Source organism: Orcinus orca, chromosome 5 (genome assembly GCF_937001465.1).
Source record: "Orcinus orca chromosome 5, mOrcOrc1.1, whole genome shotgun sequence".
Taxonomy (NCBI): domain Eukaryota; kingdom Metazoa; phylum Chordata; class Mammalia; order Artiodactyla; family Delphinidae; genus Orcinus; species Orcinus orca.
The window spans coordinates 135,860,625-135,873,935 of record NC_064563.1 but is presented as its reverse complement, the minus strand read 5'-3'; the positions used below and the strand labels follow the sequence as shown (position 1 = coordinate 135,873,935).

The 13,311-nt window shown below is 45.2% G+C and overlaps 1 protein-coding gene across 3 annotated transcripts in view; it reads left to right on the top strand.

Moving 5' to 3' along the window:
- Positions 1-13,311, top strand: part of TIAM1 (TIAM Rac1 associated GEF 1) — a 400,889-nt gene that overhangs the window by 124,814 nt on the left and 262,764 nt on the right. For all 3 annotated transcript variants that reach the window (XM_033418176.2, XM_049710489.1, XM_049710491.1), the window contains one exon: positions 1,442-1,609. The gene's annotated coding sequence lies outside the window, so the exon portion shown is untranslated. The remainder of the gene's footprint in view (positions 1-1,441; positions 1,610-13,311) is intronic.

Here is a 13,311-nt window from a genome sequence, read left to right as displayed (position 1 = left end):
TATCCTTTAATAAGCCTTCTTGAAATAGTTGTTTTTCACACTCAATTCCTTGAGATTTTTGGAGCGTCCAGAGGGGTGTTGGGAAAGTGGGAGGCTCTGACCCCTAGGTCTGTCCACAGGCAGAGTGGCTGATCTCACTCGCCTGGACCATGCTTTTGGCCCCAAGGAGTTTTCTTCCTTTCAAAGCCTGTTTTCTGTACTATGATGTATTATTATGTGACAAAGTCAAGTGTATGCTTCTAATCCAGTCTAATCCATGTACCACTTTTTTCAGGGAGCTCAAACTTTCCTGATAGGTATTTTTCCTAAAGTCACGCTTTTAAAAATTGCATAGTAGTTTTTCATAGGGATGTAGCAGACTTTAACTTGTTTCTTCTGGTTCAACATTTAGTTTTCCACTTCTTGATTTTCTTAGTTGTGGGGCTTATGTATAAATCTTTGCTTTTTTTTTTTTTTTTGCGGTACGCGGGCCTCTCACTGCCGTGGCCTCTCCCGTTGCAGAGCACAGGCTCCGACGCGCAGGCCCAGCGGCCATGGCCCACGGGCCCAGCCGCTCCGCGGCATGCGGGATCCTCCTGGACCGGGGCACGAACCCGTATCCCCTGCACTGGCAGGCGGACTCTCAACCACTGCGCCACCAGGGAAGCCCTGCATCTTTTATTATATCTCTAGATTAAAAATTCGAGATACAGATTTACTGGATCCAAGGGTGTGAACTTTAAATGCGTCTAATGTATTTTACTGCTGAATTCGTGTCCAGAAGGAGTATTTTAAGTGCTGTCATATCAGCGTCTAAATGGGCTCATCTTAGCAGTTCCCTTGCAAGTACTGATGAGGTTTATCTGTTCACGAAGGGTCAAGTTCTTGGGGAAGGTGGCATTTTGCTTGAGGTGGGTCTTCTTTACTTTAAATACATGTTTAAAATGGCCCATCTGTATACAAAATGTGTCACCACCCTGTTTTTATCACTTTGTTGTTTAATGATGATGCATCTCTTGCTTACTGGTACCGGTGAATCTTTTTGTTATTTTACATTGCTTCCAAGAAATAAATTTCTCATGCATTCACGGACATATGCAATAATGATCCCAAGAGTAACTCCCCATGCCTGAGTGCCGTCCAGGTAAGGGGTGCATTCATGAATGATCTCACTGAATTCTCATCGTAGAGAGGAGGAAGGGGAGGCCAGAGGTGTTTAGTGACTCGCCCAAGGCCTTGGACGTGGCCAGCGCTGAGCTCGTTGCAGGGTGGGGGTTACTGGCTGGGAAGCTGTGGGGTATCAGCCGTGCCTGGGGGAGACCAAGGGAGGGGCGCAGAGAGCGCTTTGCTTGCACCTTCGGCTGTGACTCAGTGGAGGGACGGCAGGCCTGGGACACAGCTGGGCTTTAAAGCCACCGGAGTGTGTAACACTGACCCCCCCCTTTCTTTTGTTTGGCGGCAGGAAAAGAAGGGCCGGTTCTGAGAGGCCTCGCCACACACCTCGCTCTGAAGGGCTGCTCTTTGAGACCGATTACTGTGCGGAGTCCTGAGCCGTCGGCGTTGGCCGGCTGCCTTTCTTCCCTGGCGGTGCGCCTGTTCTCCATGTTAACAGGGGAGCTCCCACGAGAAGGTTGGTCTTGGTTTCCTTTTCATTTGGGGTGACCTCTCTAACTCCCCATGTTTAAAGCTGGACTGAGTTCATTGATCGTCTTTCTGCTGAGAGCTGCCGTGTAGAGGGCCTGAAGGGCTGCAGAAATCTCTCTTTCATCCAGAGTCACGAGCTCTCCCTTGTTAGGGCTGCCGCGGTGCTTCTGTCCAGAGCTGCTGGGGTAGGTGAGGGGGACACCCCTGGACGTTCTTAAATCCATGTTGGTAGCAGGTGCATCGACCCTAACTCAAGACAGCAGCTGTGTGGTGCGTGCGTGCATTCAGTGGGGCCTTTTCCAGAATTGGCCCCTCTGCTCTTGTCTTGCCCTTCCACCATCTGTCCCCAGACAGTAGCCAGGGGGCACCTTTTAGGTCAGACACACCGCTCAAAACCTTCCTGTGCTTTTCAAACACGCTCCCCACCTGTCAGCATCACAACCAAAGTGTTTACAGTGGTTTCAGTGTCCGGCAGGAGCTCCCCCCTCCCCCCTCTACTTTCTCCCCTTGCTTCCTCCACTCTGGCTGTGGCTCAGATATACCAGGCAGACCCCTGCCTCAAAGCCCCCGTCCTGCCTGTTCTCTCTGCCTGGAGCCCCTTTCCCCTGGGAACCACGTGGGGTGCCCGCCACACCTTCAGGTGTGGGTTCCATCGTGTCTCCTTTTCAGTGAGACTGTCATGCCAGGTCAGCCTGTTGAAAACCACCATGAATGTATCCTCTGCATCCCTGACTGTGTAGTTAGAATGTGGCTGACAGTGTTTGCAGTGTCTGTGGTGCCCATGGGGACCGTAGGTGTGACCGATCTGCGAAGGTTCTGGAATGGATACTCCCGTTCTCTGCCTTCTTGATGGCAAGAGAATATCTTGCCTATTACGGCAGAATCCCTATTAGAGACCATGCGTTTCGTTCCTGTGACTTGTGGCGATTCAGCTCCAGACCAGGGTCTTTGCTTGGGTCATATTTCATGTTACTTCGATTCACTTCAGAAGCCACGACCAGGTGACCCAAAATAGTCTCCCAAGTTCTGATAGTGTCGGAAGATCCCTGTAGTTCCAGCCGTGAGACCCTCTCAGGCTCAGTCTGCTTGTAGAATTTAACTGCCTAATTAGTGAGGGATGGTGGTGAGATGCGTATTCAATAAATCCCTGCGTTTATCATGGCTTACTGGAAAATATCTAGGCCTCGCAGAACAACAGAAGGTTAGTACTCCTTGGTTCAGATAGAATGAGAGCATCTCTTTATGAATCCCAGGGGCAGGCGGATAGCTATGAAAGTCCTCACTGCTCTAAGCAGCTGTTTTCAGTGGGTCTGATCAGGTTGCAAGGTGAAGCAAAGGGTACGTTTAGACCCTTCGCTCTTTCCCAGTGTTTTAGTTGCGTTTACTCATTTCCTAGTTTGGTTTGTATCTGTTGATTGTTTACTGTGTGTGAGGCAGCAGAGTTGGTGCTGGGGCTCCTGGGGGTTGAAGACTATCAAGGAGTTTATAATTTGTGGAGAAGATAGACGTGATGATCAGTAATTGTAACATAAGCCTGAATCTGTGTCAGAGTGTAAGCACAGTGGGGCAGAGGCCCTGAGCAGGGACTAAAGATCACTTTGTGGGATGCACAGCCCTTGAGGTGGATCCTGCAGGGTGAGTAGAAGGTGAGCAAGTGTTGGGGGGTGAGGGTGTGGGAAAGGCGTGCAGGGCTGGGGGAGGGGCAGCAGGGCTCAATGGGGGAGGAAGAGAGCTCATTCTGTGGTGCTGGTGGGTGGGGTTTGTGAGGGCCTGTGCGGAAGGGAAAAGAGAAAGTTCGGTGGGAGTTGTGTTGTGGAGGCCTTTTTAAAGGTAGCACTAAGGAGTTTGAATTGTACCAGCAGAAAATAAAAACCCACGGAGAGTCATTCAGGAGGGGAGAATGACACCTACCGTCCGTCTTTCAGAGAAATCCCTCGGGTACCATCGGGAAGGCCGGTTGGCTGGTGGAGGTGTGGATGGAGGCCTCTTAGGAGCTAGGTGAGAGATGAGCTTTACCTGGGTGGTGGCTGAGAGCCAGACACGGAAGAGATGGGTGGAAGAGACGAAGTGAAGAAAGCATCCTATTGGGTCATGGCCAGAAACAGAGGCCAGTATTCTTTCCAAATCACCCAGGAGCTTAAAAGACCCCAAATTCCCTTCCTTAGGCAGTAAAATGCAGTCACAGGGCCCTTGAAAGGAAAGCAATATCAAGAAAATGGAGGAGATGCTGAGAATGTTAAACCCAGAGGAGGCAGCGGCAGTCCCATCATCGCACCATATGATGGAGGAGAGAAAAGTCTTGGTACCAAGAAAAGCAACCCGGGAGCAGGCAAGGTGGTACATTTTAGTTGCATTGGTTTCTAGCATCAGTAATTGATCAACCCACGTCCCTGATTCCTGGATTAGAAAACGGAGGGAGAGAAGGGGCATGTGCTTCCAGTTTCTACACATGGGTGTGTGGACTTTGAGAGGATAACTTCAGTGGCTATGCTTACAGAAGGTAATGTGTTCACTAACTCAACGGGTTTGCTTAATGGCGACTTAGCTTTCATCTCTGGGAGGAACATGTGCTTCAGTGACTGCCACGAATATTATTACTGATGTTGTTAATAAGATAATCAGTACTGGAATATTACTATAAATTCTTGCTAACTTTGCTAAAAATTCCCAGCCTTGTGTTAAGCACATTATAAAGCTATCTTAGATGGAACGGGATTCTCTTTCTTTGGGGGCCGAAGGGTAAGAAGACCTTGTAAAACTGAGGCTCTCCCATGTGTTTTGTATCAAGTGCTAATGTCATGTGAGTTTTAGTGTTACAGGTGGAGGGAGTCGCTCATTGCTGGAAGAATCACAGAGAACATTCCCCATCTGTCAGGGGCTGCACCTTTTCTCGTGGCTTCCTGCCTTCATGGACCCGTCTGACCAGCTGAGCATGTAGGGCTTTCTCCGGGCCACTTGCAGGAGGGGTCCTCAGAGAAGCTGACTCTTTCAAGTCAGGGCTTGCTTTCTCCTCTCGTGGGCGGTGCACGTCCGTCTGCATATTCCGGGACTCTCTTAGTTTGCTTGATAGATTTGTTTGGACGTGACCTTTCCCAGTTCCTCTTCCCTGGGTTTTTGCCTGCTGAGGAAATGAGCCTCAGATTCCATCCATCTGCACCGGTGGCAACAGAAGAGAGAATTTCTCTTTTCTGTGGTCCAGGTCCAACGGCGCAGACACCTGTCGTTCAGAGGCCCATACTGTTCTGGTTGGTATCCCTTCCTGCTGCAGAGACTTTTTATATCCTAGTTCTGGAAGTCATCAAGTCGGACAAGAGACAAGGAGGAGGCGGGGGAGGGTCCTCGGCTGACCTGGGATGATTTTACTGATTGTGCTCCAGACGCATAGGAAGAGCTGTTTCCCCCACCTCCGTCCATCCATAATTGGTCCTGTTAGGAAATGTTTCCTGTTTGTGGTTGATTCATTCTGAGAGCTTCTCGTGTCTTTTGGGATTCTTCACTGTTAGATTTGAGAAGAAAGAGGACAACTTCTCTTTTAAGTCTGATGCAAACCATCTGAGCCAGACGTGTACATATGCGGTAGATTTATGTGTTTCTTATGGACATTCAACTGCTCCCCTGGCTGTTAAGAAAATCCATATGAGGAAGGGAGCCTGTACGTTGGTATCCTCAGATTGTGTGTCCTAATGTTACAAAGCAAATGAATCCTGACCATTTTTGAGGCTTGTCAGAGTTTTTTCTCTGCGGCTCTGGAATTTTCTCTCTTGTGCTTTCAGAGTGGCCAGATCTATGGGCTCCCGGGAGCTTTGCTCTGGAGAGATTGCTGATGTGGGATGAAGTACAGGGGTGAGGAACCAAATCATAACTCTTCCTTTAGGCCTTTGCCATCTGCCCAATGTCTTGTTTGCAGTCCCCATGAACTTGGAAGAATGCTCCCTGAGCACCACTCCCATCCATCCACCAGGGTCATTGTGCGGATTTCCAGATGTTGAACTTGGGCAGGTGACGTAACCCCAGCTGGTGTTGCAGGGGGACCAGCCAAGTCACGCTCATGACTTTGGGATTCAGTGTCCATCTCATTTAGAGGCAGGAACCCTGTGGTGGGAGATGATGCCTGGTTTGCCTGTTTGCATGTTCGTTGCCTGCACCTTCCCTGACACTGAGGTCTGGACCTGGTGTCAAGTATAAGCACACGTGATGAGGGGACTAGCCAGCTCTAGACAGTACATTTCATCTGCTTATTTTGAAGAAGCAGGATAATACTCCATTTTATAATATCCCTTTCTCAGGGGCACAAAGACAGGGACTTGATGCAAGGGAGAATAATGTAGTCTACAATGAGAAGTGCAGATGAGTGACACAAATTAGTGTGTGAGGGGAGATCTTCCCATCTAGACACAGGAGTATCTGAGGAAGGAATATTATTATATTGATTATCATATTCTTTCTTGAAAAGAGCAGATGAAATATACTTTCTAATATATTTATTAGAAATAAATATATTTATATATAAAGATATATATAATTTCTGCCCAATTCTGCACTCCATACATACATACATTTGATACCCAGGAGCTGGTAAACCGTAGGCTGCAGGCCAAATCTGACCTGTCACCTGTTTTTGTAAATAAAATTTATTGGAACATGGCCACGCCCATTTGTTTATTTCAGCGGCTGCTTTTGCACTTTATATGGCAGAGTTGAACGGGCCCCAAAGTTTGAAAGATTTCCTCCCTGGTTTCTTATAGAAACTTTGCTAGTGTTTGTTCTTTATCCACCCTTATCTAGACAGAGAAATTTAGGATGTCCCCCTTTATTTAAAATCTCTAGTTTTTAATATTTGCTGCTCTTTATTATTTTAAATTTAACCCACAGCTGCTCCTGTTCCTCTTCTCTTAGCTCTTGGATTATTTCAGGAGTTTCATTTTCAGTGGGATGCTGTTTCCCTCTTGAGGATATTTGAAATTATGTGCTGGGGGGAAGCTTTTAAAATCGGAGCCAGCACTGATATTGCAGGGGCAGGGAGAGGTTCGAAATAGTCCCCAGACTGAAGGACAGCTCCATCTAAGTGTCCAGAGCACAGTCATTTTGTGAGCTACTTACCTGGATTTGGTTTTTGTCCCTGGTTTAAAGTTTTTCAGGGGATCTTTGTAACATCTCCCAGTGATGAGATGACCTTAATGTTTTACACTCCTGCTGCTTTCACACTTTTGTGTAAGTTACCATCAGACACAGGAGACCATCGAGTAACTTATCTGCCTGCCAATGACAGGGGGAACTCACTACGACTGCTGTCTCTCTCTCCGTTTCTCTTTTTCTGTCTGTCTTACATACACACATTCACGGCTGCAACCTCAGTGCTGTCTTCTGTCCACCCTAAAGACTCTGCGTCAGTCAATTTCCAGGATAGGATGTTCCTCTCATTTCTTTGACTTGTGTAGTGCTGGAGAAAACTTGGATCTCCTATTTCTCTCGTAGGAATCATCAGCCTTTGTAAATCCTGCTTAAAAAAAAAAATCTTCTTAGCTCTTCACACCCCCACTAGTTGGCGCTCTTTGCTTCTGGGACCAGGCTTATAGCTTTCAGCCAAAGGAAGCTAGCTGGGCTCCCCGACTGATGAGGGAGGCCTGGTGGGGGATAGATGTTTCCTATGGCCCAGAGACAGCAGCAAGGTTCCCAGAGAGATGGAGAGAGGGCCAGGGGTGTGATTGCAGGAAGGAGGGGGTTAGCAGTGTCCCAAGGGCATTGGGGCTCAGGGTGGGGTGTGATGGTGGCCCATGGGTGGAGGACCAATGTGCTCGGATCTGAGTAGCACGAAGTCAGTGCAGAGTGACAGTGGACCATGGAACCTCTGTCATTCTAGAGAGATGTGGAACCGGAGCTGGAGTAGAGGTTGCCTGTGAGAGGCAACCCGATTTTGAGACTTCCAGAGAGACCTAAGAAAGGAGAAAGTCTGAGTTCCTGCCATTTGCAAGGAGGGTGACGGACATGGACGGAGGAGCTATGTGTTTGAGACATCCGTAGGGCCACCACCCTGGTGAAGCCTGGGAGATGTTTGAGTAACACACACGATGGGGTTTCCATGGCCTGAGGCAGTGGTGCTCGAACTCTAGCGTGCATCAGAATCACCCGGAAGCCTTGTTAAACACAAGCTCGCCCCGCCCCTAGGGTTTCTGATTCAGTAGGTTTCCAGTGGGGCCGCAAAAATTTGCATTTTTAACAAGTTCCCCGGAGCTGCTGCTGCTGCTGTGGTTGGGGGACCACACCTGGAGAACCACTGGCCTAAGTGTAGAAGAGATAGACAGTGAAATCCGTAGTGTCCGCAAAATGGAACTAAACTATGATTATAAGATGGAAAATAAAGCTGACTGTATCTTAGGAGCAGTCAGTAACTTGGTCCCCATCGGGTTGATCACTGTGTCAGAATTTCTAGGTTCTAGGAAGGGTTAAGCTAGTTTAGCCAACATGCGATTGAGCAAAGAACATGCTAGCAGAGACTTTCATTAAAATCTAATTCCTCTGCATTTGGGGAATTTATTCACCATAAACAGGAAGAGCGTTTCAAAACTGAGTTTTGGCTCTTTGTAATTTTTTTTTTTTTTTTTTTTTTTTTTGCTCTTTGTAATTTTGAATCCTTTTAGCTGACTCAGTAAAGAGAGTCCCTCATTTGAACTTTTCTTTATAAAAGAAGATAATTCAAGGGCCTCGGTGGTTCCCTTCCTTCACTGTCTGGGTTTGTCTTCTCCATATCAGGATGACCATTTGATGTCAGTGGGCCTGAATTTTCAATTGACACACTCTCATTTCTTCTTTTTTTATTTTTGATTATAACAGATACTTATATAAGATTTGTACACAAATGTAAAGATAACTAAAATATAAACAAAAATGCTAAACAGTCAGACACATAATAAACAGTGTAGCTGTATGCTTCAAAAATATCCTGAATGTGCTAGATTGATCTGGAATAAACTCTAGGTCTTTTTTTTTTTTTTTCCTCCTGAGCTGAAGATTATTTATTGGGAATTCAGAAAAATTGCATCCTTCACATGACCCACAGTTACATTTCCTTTGTACTTCAATTAGGTTCACCGTGCTGCAGGTTTTCTGTATAATCTTGGAAATGCACCTAATACACATTTTGGCTAAGTACCAAATGTTAAAATCAGTTTTCAATAGAAGCAAATACTGCAGCTGAATATCACCATAAAAATATGAAATCTGGGGGCTTCCCTGGTGGTCCAGTGGTAAAGAATCCGCCTTCCAATGCAGGGGACGTGGGTTCGATCCCAGGTCGGGGGACCAAGATCCCACATGCCACCAGGCAGCTAAGCCTGCGCGCCGCAACTACAGAGCCCACGCACCTTGGAGCCCGTGTGCCACAACTAGAGAGAGAGAACGCCCGTGCCACAACTAGAGAGAAGCCCGTGTGCCGCACCGAAGAGCCCACGTGCCGCAACTAACACTGGGCACGGCCAAAAATTAAAATAAATAAATAAACAAAATGTTAAAAGAAGAAAAGCCTTTGCTTTAAAAAAAATATGAAATCTAAGCCTCAAGATTACATAAAAGATTTATCAAAAAATTTTAAATTACAGTTACTAAAAATTATAATTATTTTGTTAAAGTTTGGCATACTGTAAGATAGTAATTATTTAGTGCTCTCATCTGCTCAGTTAGCACTACTAAAATGATCCTCACTTTCAGTGGAAACTCTAGGTCTTTAAAAGAACTGATGTCTGTGCCCTAAGTTAGGATTTACTTTCTATAAGGGGAAGATACATCAAAACTGCCCCGAGCCTTTTCAATGCAAAAGTGCAGCTTTCAGATCTCTTAATTCCTTCTCTGCTCACATTAGGTGGATCTGTCACTCATCGAGTCCTTATAAACCCTTATGAGAATTAATTTGAGTCAAGTGACTCACCTGAAAAGGATGGTATTGAAAACCTTGACCTTGGACTTGGAGCCTGCTTCCTGGTGGCCCGAGCCATTGACTTTCAGTTTTACCCCGGGTATCTGTTTGGTCCCGCCTCAGCACCAGTGGTAGCAACAGGGCTTGGGGCTGAGCAACACTCTGGGTCCTTCCGAGCTGTATTTATTTACACATTGTTGGGATTTTGGCCAAGGCTTTTGGTCTTCTGCGTGTGTGGGTCTCACCATCTGTGAACCCCATTGATGGTGTGTAAATTAATAAAGAGCTCTGTGAGTCCACTTTTGGGGTGCCAAGAAGAATCATAATAAATAATATGAAACAGCTCCAGGGATTTTAGCATATTTACAATTTTGGCTTCACACACTTAGGGATTTGGAGTCATTTTCTTTTACAAAACTGGCTTGAAAATCATGCATCGGGCTTCTTTTGTGTGATTGGCAGCATTTCGGAAACCACGAAGATCCTTGCTTCTCAGAACTGTTTCGTGCGAACCCTGTCTGTATGGGTCAAAACTCTCCTCCATATAAGGCCTTCCTTTACTGGGAATCCCTCTCTCCATCCCAGGGATGTCGGTGGTGGGTGACCATGAACGTATCCTCTGTGGAAGAGGGCCAAGTAGGAAAAAGAATGGCGTGGCCAGTAGTTTCAGTGTTATTAGGGTGGCTGGTATGTTTTAATAGAATTATCTGCAGGACTTGAAAAACCTGTCTGATGGCCCAGGCTTCGTGAGAGACCGTGCACTATTTGGGGGAATTTGTTGATTTTAAGGTGAAAGGTGGACAAGGGAGGGGCAGGGCGGTACAAACCACTGTGACTTTCACAAGTCTGCCCTGTTGAAGTTTATCCAAACCTTTAGATTTCTCAATCTTAGGCCTTCACCATCTGTGACTCACAGGTTCTGTGAGTGCAATACTCAGGCTAGAAGCTAAGAAAGGTGTTTCTTTGGGGTTGGGGACACCTGCATGGTCTCATCCTTCTATGTCCCCATACTTGGTAATATACGATTCTTCCAGAATAAAAGCTGCACTTTCTTTTATCTTAGATTCATGAAGTTTGGGACCTAGGCGCTCAATAAAAAGTTATTGGAACAACTACAACAATAACAACAACAATTATAATAGTAGACAACCCTGTAAGGGTGCTTGCTCTATGGCAGGCAGTGTTCTGAACCCTTGACACGTATTCACTTACTGAAATACTCATGAGAATCTTGTGTGGCAGGATCCTAATCCTATCATTATCTCCGTTTTCCAGATGGAAACTGCCACAGAAAATTTAAGTAACCTGCCCAAAGTTATTTGGGTAGTAAATGGTGGTATATGCACCCAGGGAGATACTACCGGGATTTGATTCCTCCATCATGCAATTCTTTGTTCTTAATCATTGTGCTGCAGACCCAGTACTAAAGTTCTCACAAATCTAATAGATTATAGAGATGCCTGGATTTTGTCTTGGAAACTGCTCAAGAATGCCAATATCAGAGGCTATAAAATTTTCTTGAAAGATTGTATAAGTCTTAAGCCAGGGAGCTCAATTTGTGTTACCTGACACTTTGAGCTGGGCTAGGGGTGGAGAATGAACTACATAAATAACTGCTAAGGTGCTGATCTCCAAGGGGGCTTGCATGTCTGGGTACCTTTGAGAAGAGTTTAGGATAACAGTTTCTTAGACTGCTTCTTGTGTTTTGAATTCCACTGGAGCCAGTTCTTTAGACTTTTAGAGCCAAACTGGTTGAAGTTCATTCAGGTTAAGTCTTGGGAGGAGGTGAGTTTTGTGGGTGAGAGATTCTGCTGGTTTTGCTTTTCTTAATCATCTTTAATTGTCCCTCTGATTTGTGTGTGTGTGTGTGTGTGTGTGTGTGTGTGAGAGAGAGAGAGAGAGAGAGAGAGAGAGAGAGAGAGAGAGAGCGGGTGTTGGGGACAGTGGGCTAGGGACGGGGTATTAGTTAGTGGTACAGCAAAGCCGGGAGTTCAGTAGGGAACTGGTCCATGGTGAGATTAGGCTGAGGAAGTTAACTTTCTTGGACTCCTTGCAGAGAGTGTAAACTCAGTGGAAATGCCCCCTTGCTGGCTGCCACTCCCAGGACTGGGATGATGTGTTCTTAGCATTGCACCTGCAAGTTTTGAGGCTTAATATCAAAGTATTAGAATCTAGGAGGAAAAGGGAACTGCTTATATGGGCAAAGCCCTGCAAAACTAGTTATAAATGTGATAAAGGGCTTTTCTTTTTAACCTATGTAGTTGTAGACTCACAAGAAGTTGAAAAATAATACAGAGTGGTTCTATGTACCCATCACCCAGTGGTGACATCTTGCTTAACTATAGTGCATTATCAGAACCAGGAAATTGGTATTGGCACAATACAATTAACAAAACTACAGATCATACTGGGATCTCACCTGTTTTTACGTGTACTTGTTTTTTGTTGTTATTGTTGTCGGGAGTTAGTGTATATAATTTGATCAGTGTTTCTTTTCTTTTTTTTTCATTTTGATATGTTTTATTTAACCTAATACAACCAAAGTATCAATATTATTATTTCAACATGTAAGCAATATAGAAATTATTAATGAGGTATTTTACCGTCTTTTTTTTTGTACTGACTCTTTGATGATTTTATTTATCATTTTATTTATTATTTTTTAACATCTTTATTGGAGTATAATTGCTTTACAATGGTGTGTTAGTTTCCGCTTTATAACAAAGTGAATCAGCTATACACATACATATGTCCCCATATCTCTTCCCTCTTGCATCTCCCTCCCTCATGATCAGTGTTGCTTGATACGCAGGAGAACCTCTGACTAAGGCTGTAATAACTATTTTGCAGATACATGATTTTTACTTTAACGCTGTTTGTCTGAATGTTTTTAACTCAGCAAACAGTTGAATGGAATGTGAATTCCAGCAGCCGATTTATGGAATAAACACCAAGCCATTTGGTCATTTATATTTATGGTCTTGAACTCTTTGGGGGATATTATCTTCATTTTTGTTGCCTTACAGAGGGAGGATATTTTCTAGAGATAAAGGTCGTTGTGTCATATTAAGAACTCTTGGAGGGAATGATAAACAGATGTTGTTATCCCTGGAAGAGGAGGGGGTAGACTTTGATTAATCAGATAAAAGGTATGGACTGATGGGATGCAAAGATCATGGATGCAATTTCATGATAACTGTTAGAGTGGATTTATTTTCCAAATGACAGCCCTGGATGAGCTTGGGCTAACTGTCGGCTGTCTGGCTGAATGTGATTAATTGCTTCTGCCTCCGTGATCCCATCACGCTTTGTTGAGACTTCCAATTAGCCTCTGTCACTATCTGCTCTGGATCTGAGCTGTTTGTCCGGGACGGGGGCTGGGGGGGGGGGAGCTGTCTTCTCAGCTAGGCTAGGAATTCTTTGAGGGCAGGGACTGTCTAATACATGTTTTGACGTTTCTCTTCCTCCCAGGATCAAGCAGAGCACAAGGGATCTCTATTCTTCTGCCTCTAGCCATTTCCAGACTGTTCCTTATTCTAGCCTCACTTCTTTACATATTTAACCAGGCATCTGTTTGCACATTATGTATATTTGAAACCCATAAGGCTTAATCCTTGATAGATTATTGTGTAACTTGGGACCATCATGAGTCAGGCTGGCTTTGATTCTGTTGGAACAGCACTAATGGCTTGAGAGCCTGGTTGATTTTCTTCTTCAAAAAAGCACTGGAAAGTTCTTGTTTATTTTTTTCGCTATAGTATAAAGACTTTTGAAAAAGT